Consider the following 14217-nt stretch of genomic DNA (forward strand, 5'->3'; position numbering starts at 1 on the left):
AGAGACAAAGACTGAGACAGCCCTGCCCGAAACTGGCCTGAATGCAGTGTGTAGTGTTGAATGGCTGGGTACTTGTCCCAATCCACATTCCCTGTTGTGAGTGTCTGGAAGGGAGGAGTGTGGCCTGAATGCACTGTGTGCCTGATTGGCTGACTGACTGCATGAATGCCCTGCAGTATGATTGGCTGCTCAGTGTGTGCCAGCAGCGTGGATGAGAGAGAGGATAGTATATCTGGGGACCTCTCACCACTGGAAAAGTGTTCAGAAGGGACCTTTGGTTGAGAAGCGACCATTGTGCTCCTAAAGCAGCCAGGGAGCTGAGTCTCCACTCTACGAGTAACTGGAACTGCTGATCCTCGACGTCCAGCTGGAAGAAGAAGACTTGCTGTGGCATTTGCTTCGACCGATCCGAAGGCTGACGAATTCGTCGAGGGCTGACCCGAGAGAGGACCTGGTAAGGCGCCCTCTTCCCGTGCTCCGAGGGACCATCGAGCACCGCTCCATCTTCGCCGAAGCGCCCTGGAAGACAGACCCTCGAAAGGCTGTCGACCCGAGACGGAACCGCTGAGGAGACCGAAGTGAAGCACCCGGACATCGACGCCGTCGAAGTCCATTGCCGTCGACCAGGGTTCGCAGGTTTGTGAAACCGCTGGAGGCCCGTCGAAGTTGTGTTGCCCAGCCGTGGGAACCACTTGACGCCGTGCCACCGACGACCGGAGCCGTCCGCTCCTTTGCCTAAGAACATTCAATCGAAGGACTCTCTCGACTGCATCGTCGACCGCTTATCCTGCCGGAGAAAGTCGAGGACGACCAACGCGCCGAGGAGAAACCTGCCGGTGGGTTTCCCGCCACCCGACGACCTCAAAGACTCGGACGACTCGACGCCCTTGCTGGGCTTCCGTCTCTACAATCTTTGCGGTCCAGAACTATTGTCATCGAGGTGCCCCGCACACCTCCGCCTTGCAGGACGCCGACGCCCCGACGCCGACGAGCACCGCTCGGACAAAGCTGCCGCCTCTTCGACATCGTTCTACCTCGTTTGTCGACGGACGTTCGACGCCCCGTGCCTCCCGCTTGAAAGGGAAGGCATTCAAGAAGGGCCGTCGATTCCCCGTCGCCGAACAGCGAGTCCCTCGACGTTTGTCAACGCCTTTTCGAGGAACTCGACTCCACCAGGTACATTGGGGGGGTAAAAACATTATAGGAGAGAATAAGACTTGCAGAGCAATATATGGACTGGGCTTGTGCTATATCTTTCTTTACAGGTTGCCCAGGTGGGGGGATCTCCACACAGAACTGTGACTAGTGGTAGGGGTCAGTATTCTGCCTATTGCTCAACCATCTTATTTTCTCTCCTCTCTCTATTGCTGGTTTCACTCTATTGGTCTGTGTGACATTGTACAGTATTGTTCATGCACTTCAATGAGATCTAGGGTGGTACCACTTTAGGATTGTAAATATTTGTCATTGTAGATTTTGCCAGAGTACAAAGTGAGTTACTATGATAAATGTACATAACCTTAACTTTTGATTATATAAAGACTGTGTTCTAACCAATACAGAGTGTGGATATTCCTTTGTGGGGGCTTGGGGATACACTGTACTTAAGAACCAGCCTGCATCACCTCCTGAGAAGCTAGGCCTTGATTGCTCGACCATTGCTACCGAATAGAGAATCTTGGCTGGGGTCTCCTGTGCCTCTCCTCCACCATATAGGGAGCGGAAGTACAGACACCCCCCACCGGTCGTTGAGGCCCATCTCTCACACAAGCGATGGTCATCGAACAAAAGGCTGTCTCGTTTGGTTAACCTTTTGTCTTGTGCTTGATTACCATGCATGACTAGGGCATTCTTTACCTGTTGGAGAAAGGGAAAGATGTTGCTGATGATCCTGTCCCTGGGAAACAGTCTTTCTGCAGAGTGAAAGTGCGGTCCTGAATCGCTAGACTTCCTATAGACGGCATCCGCCACAGTGTTCTGACTGCCGGGAATGTAAGTAATTTGAAAATCTTACTGCACAAAAAAATGGGCCCAACGGGCTTGGCGGGAATTGACAAAATCCATTGTCTGAAGGGCCTGTAGGTTCTTGCTGTCAGTTCTAATGGTAAATGGATGTTCACCCCTTTGTAGCAAATGCCTCCATTTTTCGCATTCCATCTTCATGGCAAGAAGTTTCCTTTCGATGACTGAGTAGTTACGTTGATTATTGGTCAAAGTCTTTGATAGGTAAGCAATGGGATGTTCTTCATGATCTTGCTTTTGTAGGAGAATAGCTCCTATGGCAGCCGCCGAGGCATCCGTCTCCAGTATAAACAGTTTCTTTTAGTCCGGGTGTCGTAGAATGGGAGCACTGCAGAATATATGTTTGAGATACTGAAAGCTGTCTTCCGCTTGTGTGCTCCAATGAAAAGGTGAAGACGATTTCTTAAGAAGATTAGTAATGGGTAGCACTACTTTGGAGAATCCAGCAATAAAATGCCTGTTAAAATTGGCTAGACACAAAAACCTCTGATCTCTTTTACTGATATGGGAGCAGGCCACTGCAGAATAGCTTCTGGCTCCTTGCCGTCCATCTGAATTCCTTGAGGTGACAGGATAAACCCCAGGTAGGGTACAGAGTTGACTGCGAAGACAATTTTTTCCTTTTTAGCCAGTATGCGATGCTTTCTGAGGCGGTTTAGGACTTCCTCGAGGTGTACAAGATACTCTTGCACACTCCGAGAAAAAACCAACGTATCATCCAGATATACTACTACAATGAGAAATATAAGGTCAGAAAAAATGCGGTCCATAAATCTTTGGAAAACGGCTGGGGCATTAACCAGCCCAAAAGGCATCACATGATACTCGACTAATCCGAAGGGGGTTTGAAATGCTGTCTTACACTCATTCCCGGAACGGATTCTTGGTAAATGATAAGCATTGCGTAAGTCTAGTTTGGAGAAAAATGTAGCTCCCTGTACAACTTCCAGAATATCTGGAAAAAAGGGCATTAGATAGCGATCCCTCACTGTTACTTTGTTGAGACCCAAAAGTCGATGCATGGCCGGAGGTCAAAAGAATTCTGTTTGGGTATAAAAAAGAGCAGGGCTCCTGCTTGTGATTTTGATGGCCTAATAAGTACATTGTGTAAATTGTCATCTAAGTACTTCCGGAGTGCGTCCTTCTCCTTTTGGGACAACGCGAACATTCTTCCGAAAGGGACCAATGCATTAGACACCAGGTCTATGGAGCAGTCTTTGGGTCTATGAGGAGGTAATACCAACGGAGTCTCTTCTAAAAACACTGCTTCGTACTCTACCAGAAGGACTGGGATGGAATGTATTCCTACAGCAGTGCTAAGGGTACTTGGCAATGCTTTAGCTTCTTGATACTTTACACCTTGTAGCCAATTCTTTTGGCAATATGAAGAGTCAAAACCCAGTTGATTAGCTGCCCAATTGATGCGTGGGTTGTGTTTGCACAACCAGGTGATGCTCAAAATCAGAGGAAAATGAGCTGCACATATAATGTCGAATTTGATGTCTTCAGTATGCTGTTGGATGGTAAGTCGAAAGGTCTCTGTTGTCTGAGTGATGGAGCCTGAACTTAAAGGTTTACCATCCACCCCCTGGCCCTTTTGGTCCTCCTTGAAGTCCATGTGTCGTAGGCCAACCTTGTCCACCCATAACGTATCCACAAAATTGCCGGCAGCACCGCAGTCCAGCAAGGCTAATGCTTCAACCTGACGTTCATCTACTTTTAAATGAACACTGAGCACCATCAGTCGGGAATCTTCAATCATGTTGTTAGGACCAATGGAAAGTGAAACATAGGGACTGGAAGAAAACCTTCGATATCCTGTCCTTTGTAGGATTGAGTTTTTTTTTTATTTTCTGACTGCCGGGAGGAGGGGATCTCTGTGCAGTTCCGGATCTGATGTTTGTCTGACCCACAGTATGCACAAAGGCCTTGATCTCTCCTTCTTTTTCATTCTTCAGGCGTAAGAGAGTGACGGGCAGTACCAAGTTGCATGGGCTCGTTGGTCCGTTTGGTGACAGGCGACGAGGGGAGGAGAGGTGCTTCCTGTGAAAGAAGGGCGAAAGCGGCGTTTCTCATGTCTTCTCTCTTCCATACTGAATTCAATTCAATTTGAACGGCGGCGGCCATCAATTCTGTAAGAGAAGCAGAATGCAGGGATTTTGCCAGCTCATCTTTCAGGTCTTATCGGAGTCCGCATCTGAAAAGTACAGACTGGGACTGTTTCGACCACCCTATCTCTGTAGCCAGTCTTTTGAAGGAAGAGATGTATGTTAGAACATCCGTCTGCCCTTGGCGGACATCTAACAGGTCTTCACAAGCCGCAAGAGCTATTTCTGGTCTTTCAAAATTATGTTTCAGGAGTTGAATGAACGCCCCATAAACTTGGAGCACAGGATCAGCTCCAGTGAACAGAGGGGTAACCCATGCCAAGGCGTTCCCTGACATGTTTGAAATCAGAAATCCCACTTTGACGTGGTCTGTGGCGTAGGTTTGGGTTCTGAACGTAAAGTATATCTTGCAGGCATCCAGAAATTCCTTAAGTCTTTTAGGGGCACCATCGAATTTGCCCGATGAGAGAGCCTTCAGGGGCAATTGATTGGATCGCGGTTCTCGGGCTGTTACCATCTGCTTTAATAGGTTGTTTTCAGCTTTGAGGTTTTGCATTTCAAGGGAGAGATTCTGGACAGCCGCTAGCAGATCCTTCAACTGTTCTGGGGTGGCCATCTCTGGTTCTAGACGTTGCAAACTGTCAACCTCGGCACTCTGGTTGACTTTTACTCTCCCAGTTCCCTCCTCCTCCTCTTCACCTGATAGAATGGCATCCGTGTCAATAGGTTTCAGTGGTCTTTGGGCTCAGTAGTTTTTCTTGTCTTCTGCCTGATGACAGAGTCTCCCTCAAGGAGAAGCCACAGTGAAGGCTTGTCAGAGAGTCCACCTTGTGACCCCTTCCCCGAGAGGGACAGAAATGGGGAAAAAGCCAGGAGTGGTGTAAAAAACCCCAAAGAAATGCTGCTTGATAGGATCCTGGGTGGAAGATGGGCTCAGCCGGTCGTCAGACCTATCAGCAAGTCAGGAATATGGGAGCCGGGAAGAAGTGCAGAATCTTGCGGGAAGGAGGTACATAAACAAAGATACCCAATGTAGTCATCACAGAAACCTCAGCACAAATCTGGGGTGGAAGCAGCCAGAGAGCAGCGAAGAGAGAGGAAGGAAGACAGAGCTCTAACCAAAAGAAGTAGGGAGATAGAGAGGGAGACGCCGAAGGGCCGGAAATGGGCAAAGCTGCGAGGCGACTACGAAAAAACTAAGTAAGACAGAGAAACAGAGGCGCTCCAAAGAGAAACGGAAAAGAATGAAGCACACAAGCGTTGTAGCAAGAAGCTGTAAGCGCAACAGAGCACAGCTGACCGTAAAGGGTTGCAAAGCAATGTGGGAAAGAAAGGGCGTGGCTAATAAGCTCCGAAGCAGCAAGCAGAGGAAAAACTAGACCACTGCTGCCCGAACCTATGTAGGTGATTCTACATCAATGGCCTCCTGGTCGGATGCGAGGCACAGGCGCCAGGAAGTACAGCGCATGACAGAACATTTCAAGATCATGAACATTAGCATTCCTGCATAAGGTTTAGATTTAAGTCTAATCCAACACTACCCTATTTTCAAAAACAATTTCACACATGCAGCACTTTGTATGCTTAATTTACCTGTGCAGTTAAACGTGCTTGGAAACAAAGGGGTGGCGTCCTACCACGTATATTTGCATACAGTAATATTTTATTTTTAATTACTGTGAGACTTTTCTTATTTCACATATTACATATCCTAGAAACTGTGCAGTTGTGCTGTCTGCAGTACAGAGGTACAAGAGAATGATACAGAAAAACACATGTGACTCTTAGCTTGTTTATTCAGCTAATATCACAAAATATAAAAAAATTGGAAATGAATTACCCATGATATTACGATAGTTTTTTAGAACAACACTTTTCTAGCAATTTAGCGTACATATAAAAGTGGGAGTCTGTATACAGTAGAATAAAGCCACAATGCAGAACTCTCATAGCATGAACTTGAAGGTGCCTAAAAAACTTAGTACATAAAGTCAGTGCAATAAGCATATATAGTAGGGCACAAACAGTATCACATTTGTAGACATCACTTTTTTACAAACATCATCCCAATACTGATTTCAAATAGTATATTGGATGTCTTTCAAAGAGGAGAAAACCAAGTCTTTGGTCTACGTCAAGATGTTTATCAGATGTTTTTTGTAGGGACGGGCTTGCTGGCCTGGATGTAATGAGGGTCCCAAGACGTTTCGGCGTCAAAAAAAGCCTTCTTCAAGGGTTTAGACCCAGTCTCCCTGTCAAACGAGAATAGAGTAAGGACGTAATTAGTGTTCCAAGAACACTCTGGTGTTGTCATAAAAACCAGGATACTGGTATGTGTCAAAACGATTTTTTAAAAACTCGGGGTTAACCCCTGGACATAAAGAATTTTGAACTGCTAATATTCAAATGTCGGGCTTGTACTGACTCATACACTGACCTGAAAGGGTTGGCTTAGAGGAGGTGGAAGTGGTTGGTAGCCCCCCGATGAGTAATGGCGTGGGTCCCAGTGTACTTGGTACCATTTGAGCCTGGAACATGTGACTAGGGAAAGAGAAGGGACAAAGAAAGGGTTGACACACAGGAAATGAGCTTGGTAAATACTTGGGTACTTATAGTAAACACAAGTAAGCACCTAAAGTGGCTGGAAGGACCACAGGGGGTCAGGGTAAATAGGAGTTACCTGTTCCTGTGCTGGGTGTATTGAAGGACCCGGCAACTTGAGGCTGGAAGAGGCGGGAAACCCCGGTCTGTATCCTAGCGGGGGCACCCGTCTGATGCTGCAGTCAAAAAGATGCAGAATATGCGTTTCTATTCTGTGGAAAAGGGAAGAAGACTTAGAACATGCCGAGGGGGGGGGGGCGGGCGGGGGTTTTAGGGCGGTTAGGTTGGTTTTGGGTGGGGGGTTTTGGGTTTCAGATAAAAGGAGACTCTGTATGCCACTCAAGCCATTACCTTTGGAAATTTGGCTGTTGACAGCGGCGGTCTGCTCGAGTGGGATCGAGCGCGAACTAAGCAGCGTCAAGATCCCGTTGCAGCTCGATATGTAATGCTCAGTGCTGCGTATAAGGCTTAAACTGGACTGTGCAGCTGTACTCCCTGCGCATGCGCAGGGGTGCGGCACTGAGCCTCGTCGACTTCTGCGCATGCGTGTAGTGGAGACGGGGCTCTGCAGTATGCTCGCTAATGTGTGCGAGGGAGCGCCATCCGGGCGCTTATACGGGCGCATGCGTGGTTGTGTAGTGGACTCGTAAATGCGCATGGGCCCTTTGTCATGTTGGTATAGTGGTATAAAGTTGCCTAAGCACAATGTACAATTTGTTAATGTTGTCCGAAAAAAGCGCCAGACCGTTCTAGCAAGATGGCGCGGGCCTAGGGCTACTGAACACAAAAGGCAGTTTGATTTAGAGCATAAGAGAGACATTTTTGCAGATGTATTCAAAAATCTTAGGTTCTGTAAATTAATATACTGTATATATTAAAACAGCATTAAAAACTGAAAAACCAAGGTTCACATTTTTCTGTTTGCATATTTTTCTTTGCATCATCTTCATATATACATTGGTCGAAAGCAATGGTGTATATAAGCAGAGGAGAGAGAGAGAGAGAAGTGCATGTGCATGCCCTGGAGAGATACATACCTCGGCAAGTTGCTAATAGATTCAGAGTGATATTAAGCTTGACAATTTACGGTTGTCCTATTCTGCTTAGGGTGTTTTTATTATACAATTGTTAAAAGAAATAGTGTATTGGAGCAGACAGGGTATATAACAAGAAGAAGAGGTACAAATATATCAGTACACACCCTGGAAAGGTAAATGCCATGTCAAACTGCTCATAGATACAGAAGTGAAATCTACAGATGACTGGTGTAGAAAATGTAACAAGCATGTGGGTCTAAAAAACCTTTTATTGGAAATGCTGAGAGTTAGAACATGGCCTCCGCTCTACTACGATGTTCTGGTACAATGTTTGGCACCTGGTTCTGGAAGGGGAACTTGTGTTGATATCTACAGATCCAATGTGACCTGGAATAGAGACATTGTAGCAGGAGAGTGGAGTGCTCAGCTGAAAGTGGTGGGAGTTGCCTCATTCAGGCCATTAGTGATGGATTTTAGTTTAAAAATCCACCAGGCTTCCTTATGATTAAGGGCGTTTGTAATGTTGGTGTTGTTAAAGATGATGTCAACCACCCACCATTTCATGTCATCAACTCCATGCTGAAATTCCAAGTAGTGTGAGACCAAGGGTGCTGTATGGGTTTTACATCGTATCCGGGATCTATGTTCCCCTATTCGTTTGTTTACTTGTCTTTTCGTCTATCCCACATATCTCAAACCACAAGGGCACTCGATAACGTAGATCACATTAGGAGTTTTACAGTTAGAAAAGTGTTTTAGTTTCCAGTCCTGTTGTTCGATTTTAAATGAAGTAGTTTTTTTAGTTAGTTTACATACACTGCACGTTCCACAGGGGTGGTGTCCCACAATTTCACGGAGACTCCAGAGTTCTGATCTTTGTGGTTTTTTGTTGAGCCTGGCATGAGTAAGTATATCTTTCAAATTTTTTCCCCGTTTCAACGCCATACGTGGCAGGGGTTCATCTGGAAGACAGATCTGTATAAGTGGCCAAAATTTCTTAATAGTTGCTTTGAGATGAGTGGTGTTCGGACAAAAAGTAGATACACAGGTGATTTGTTGCTCGACTTCCGAGTTGCGTATTTTTGGCGTCAGGAGGGTTTCCCGCAGGATGTATTGTGCTCTTTTTCTGGTATTTTTAACTAGTTTTTTGGGGTACCCCCTGTTTCGTAGTTTAATCTGCAGAGAGATCGCATTTTCTTTATAGTGTTGTAATTCAGTGCAGTTGCGCCTTATTCTTAGAAACTGCCCAAATGGTAAATTGTTCCGTAGGTTATTGGGATGGAAGCTCCTATAATGAAGAAGGGTGTTTCGGTCCGTTTCTTTTTGAAACAGGGAGCACAAAAGTTTATTCTCTTTAACTGAGATAGTTAAGTCCAGAAAGTTGATATCTCGGTTGCTTCTTTCTAGAGAGAATTGAATCTCACTGGTTTGGCTATTAATCCACTCCAGAAAGTTTTCTAGGGCTGTTTCATCACCCCTCCAAATAAAGATGATGTCATCGATATATCGGAACCATCGTGAGATTTTCTCATGGAAAGGATTATTAGTGTTGAAAATAAGTTGCTGTTCATATTCTGACATAAAGATGACTGCCAGGCTGGGTGCAAAAGCCGCACCCATAGCAGTGCCGCTTATTTGGAGATAAAATATTTCATCGAATGTAAAAAAGTTGTTGCGGAGTGCCAATTCAAGAAGCTCTACAATGAAATTGGTGGGTACTCGGGTTTGTTTCATATTATGTGTCAGATGTTGTCTTATACATTCAACGGCGGAATCTTGCGGAATGCTTGTGTACAGGCTGGCAATATCCATGGTGACTAATAGTTCATCCATTGGTTGAAAGGGCTGATTTTCAAAAAGTGCAATGGTGGCCATCGTGTCTCGTAAATATGTAGGTGTCTCTTGGCTCAGAGGTTTCAAAAAATAGTCCACAAATTTGCAGATTGGTTCGAGGATGGAACCACATCCGGATACGATGGGTCTTCCTGGTGGTTGATGTTGATCCTTATGTATTTTGGGGAGTGCGTAGAAGGCAGGTATTCTACCTTCTGATGTAGTGAGGAACATTTCCTCTTTTTCACTGATCCATCCATGTTCCGAGGCAAAAGTCACAATTTCTTGAATTTTAGACTTAATTTCCACTGTGGGGTCTTTCTTCAATTTCTTGTAATTGGCTGGGACGTCCAAGAGACATTTGACCATGTTTTTATATTGGTCTATGTTTTGAATGACTATGCCTCCTCCTTTATCAGCTGTTTTTATCACAATTTGTTTGTTTGTGGAGAGATCTTTCAATGCCTTGTACTCGTCCACTGATAGGTTTCTCCTTTTGTCGTCTTGTTTATCCTGGAGTTTTCTCATCTCATTCCTGATGCATTTTTCAAAGGTTATTATAGAGGGTGATACTTCGTTCTCACTGGGATTGAAGTTAGAGGGGACACGTAGTCCTGAATCTTCCTCCCTTAATAGAGGCTCCTTATCTCTGAAATAGAATTTACGTCTTACTGTTCTGAAGAATGTGGACAATTCTTGATCCAAGTTGAACCAATTGGTCTTGTTCGAGGGGACAAAAGAAAGACCTTTGGCCAGGACCGCAGTCTCACTTCTGGTAAGTTCTATTCCTGATAAGTTGAAGATTGGGATGCTTTCTAATGTCTCCATTGGTTGCGTCGTCTCCGCATTGGGGGGCCCCACTGTTGATAGTTGTATGGGTAGAAAGGTATGTTCATTGGTGGTGGTGGGCCCCAGTGACGGCCTCTGGGGCCCCCCCGGCCTAAAAAAGGAACCTGGGGGGGTGATGTTGGTAGGGATTGTCCTCCAAGTGGTTGTCTTCCTATGTTTTGAGATGACCCATTTGAGGAGCCTGAACTAGACGTCTCAGAAAATGTAACCCGTTTTCTTCGTCCTCTACTTGGGCCTGTTTGACTATTCACTCTTTCTTTCTCTTTCTTTTCTTTATAATCAGGTGCTAAATAAGGATACACGTTTTCAATCTTGAAGTTTTGAATGTCTTTGGCCAATTTCTTATGCTTTTTTTCTAATGTTGTGGCCATAAATTGATCGAACCCTAAATTGATCTCCTTCAACTTGTCTCGGGCATTTTGTAAATCTTCATTAGTGAGGAATTTTTCTTCTTCAGCTGCCAATTCGATTTGAATTTTTGCATGGGTTCTTTTTGCTGTACTAATAGTTAATACCATTAGGTCTCTTGAACATTTGGTTGAGATTTTGCTGAAGTCGGTCATATATTCTTTGTCTCCAAGAAAAAGTGCTGGTTCATTACGGACTATCAGTCCAAGTGGGACCATATTTACCCGTAAATACTCTCTCAAGAGGTGACCATGAACCTCTGTGCGGAAGCATTTCTTTTTAAGTTTGAGTAGGTCATCGCCAGATGCTGTGGCGGCAATATGTTGTTGGGCTCCATCCAGATTAAACAGAGTGGGGCCCTGAATAATGTCTGCTGTTTCTTCTTCCGAAAAACTAAGGATATGTTCCATGATGGAATCAAGGCTAAAGGTAAGGTGGGGAAGGGGGGGTCGGGGGGGTCAGTGTATGAAATAGTTGCAAGCTGGGGGCAGGCAATGGCCTGAAAGGGAGTCAGACTAATGGCTCAAATGAGGACTAGTCAGGGTGTCCCTATTATAGCTGCTGCTATATCTAAAGTTGCGTAACTGGAGGGACTGCTCAAAGTTAGTGGTAGGATTTAGGAGCTGTAGAGATTGGAAACAAAGGGGTGGCGTCCTACCACGTATATTTGCATACAGTAATATTTTATTTTTAATTACTGTGAGACTTTTCTTATTTCACATATTACATATCCTAGAAACTGTGAAGTTGTGCTGAGGCAGCACAGAGGTACAAGAGAATGATACAGAAAAACACATGTGACTCTTAGCTTGTTTATTCAGCTAATATCACAAAATATAAAAAAATTGGAAATGAATTACCCATGATATTACGATAGTTTTTTAGAACAACACTTTTCTAGCAATTTAGTGTACATATAAAAGTGGGAGTCTGTATACAGTAGAATAAAGCCACAATGCAGAACTCTCATAGCATGAACTTGAAGGTGCCTAAAAAACTTAGTACATAAAGTCAGTGCAATAAGCATATATAGTAGGGCACAAACAGTATCACATTTGTAGACATCACTTTTTTACAAACATCATCCCAATACTGATTTCAAATAGTATATTGGATGTCTTTCAAAGAGGAGAAAACCAAGTCTTTGGTCTACGTCAAGATGTTTATCAGATGTTTTTTGTAGGGACGGGCTTGCTGGCCTGGATGTAATGAGGGTCCCAAGACGTTTCGGCGTCAAAAAAAGCCTTCTTCAAGGGTTTAGACCCAGTCTCCCTGTCAAACGAGAATAGAGTAAGGACGTAATTAGTGTTCCAAGAACACTCTGGTGTTGTCATAAAAACCAGGATACTGGTATGTGTCAAAACGATTTTTTAAAAACTCGGGGTTAACCCCTGGACATAAAGAATTTTGAACTGCTAATATTCAAATGTCGGGCTTGTACTGACTCATACACTGACCTGAAAGGGTTGGCTTAGAGGAGGTGGAAGTGGTTGGTAGCCCCCCGATGAGTAATGGCGTGGGTCCCAGTGTACTTGGTACCATTTGAGCCTGGAACATGTGACTAGGGAAAGAGAAGGGACAAAGAAAGGGTTGACACACAGGAAATGAGCTTGGTAAATACTTGGGTACTTATAGTAAACACAAGTAAGCACCTAAAGTGGCTGGAAGGACCACAGGGGGTCAGGGTAAATAGGAGTTACCTGTTCCTGTGCTGGGTGTATTGAAGGACCCGGCAACTTGAGGCTGGAAGAGGCGGGAAACCCCGGTCTGTATCCTAGCGGGGGCACCCGTCTGATGCTGCAGTCAAAAAGATGCAGAATATGCGTTTCTATTCTGTGGAAAATGGAAGAAGACTTAGAACATGCCGAGGGGGGGGGGGGGCGGGCGGGGGTTTTAGGGCGGTTAGGTTGGTTTTGGGTGGGGGGTTTTGGGTTTCAGATAAAAGGAGACTCTGTATGCCACTCAAGCCATTACCTTTGGAAATTTGGCTGTTGACAGCGGCGGTCTGCTCGAGTGGGATCGAGCGCGAACTAAGCAGCGTCAAGATCCCGTTGCAGCTCGATATGTAATGCTCAGTGCTGCGTATAAGGCTTAAACTGGACTGTGCAGCTGTACTCCCTGCGCATGCGCAGGGGTGCGGCACTGAGCCTCGTCGACTTCTGCGCATGCGTGTAGTGGAGACGGGGCTCTGCAGTATGCTCGCTAATGTGTGCGAGGGAGCGCCATCCGGGCGCTTATACGGGCGCATGCGTGGTTGTGTAGTGGACTCGTAAATGCGCATGGGCCCTTTGTCATGTTGGTATAGTGGTATAAAGTTGCCTAAGCACAATGTACAATTTGTTAATGTTGTCCGAAAAAAGCGCCAGACCGTTCTAGCAAGATGGCGCGGGCCTAGGGCTACTGAACACAAAAGGCAGTTTGATTTAGAGCATAAGAGAGACATTTTTGCAGATGTATTCAAAAATCTTAGGTTCTGTAAATTAATATACTGTATATATTAAAACAGCATTAAAAACTAAAAAACCAAGGTTCACATTTTTCTGTTTGCATATTTTTCTTTGCATCATCTTCTTATATACATTGGTCGAAAGCAATGGTGTATATAAGCAGAGGAGAGAGAGAGAGAAGTGCATGTGCATGCCCTGGAGAGATACATACCTCGGCAAGTTGCTAATAGATTCAGAGTGATATTAAGCTTGACAATTTACGGTTGTCCTATTCTGCTTAGGGTGTTTTTATTATACAATTGTTAAAAGAAATAGTGTATTGGAGCAGACAGGGTATATAACAAGAAGAAGAGGTACAAATATATCAGTAAACACCCTGGAAAGGTAAATGCCATGTCAAACTGCTCATAGATACAGAAGTGAAATCTACAGATGACTGGTGTAGAAAATGTAACAAGCATGTGGGTCTAAAAAACCTTTTATTGGAAATGCTGAGAGTTAGAACATGGCCTCCGCTCTACTACGATGTTCTGGTACAATGTTTGGCACCTGGTTCTGGAAGGGGAACAATGTTTGGCACCTGGTTCTGGAAGGGGAACTTATAAATTCCCCTTCCAGAACCAGGTGCCAAACATTGTACCAGAACATCGTAGTAGAGCGGAGGCCATGTTCTAACTCTCAGCATTTCCAATAAAAGGTTTTTTAGACCAACATGCTTGTTACATTTTCTACACCAGTCATCTGTAGATTTCACTTCTGTATCTATGAGCAGTTTGACATGGCATTTACCTTTCCAGGGTGTTTACTGATATATTTGTACCTCTTCTTCTTGTTATATACCCTGTCTGCTCCAATACACTATTTATTTTAACAATTGTATAATAAAAACACCCTAAGCAGAATAGGACAACC

Source organism: Ambystoma mexicanum, chromosome 3q (assembly GCF_040938575.1).
Source record: "Ambystoma mexicanum isolate Mex_15411 chromosome 3q, UKY_AmexF1_1, whole genome shotgun sequence".
In the NCBI taxonomy this organism is placed as follows: Eukaryota; Metazoa; Chordata; class Amphibia; order Caudata; family Ambystomatidae; genus Ambystoma; species Ambystoma mexicanum.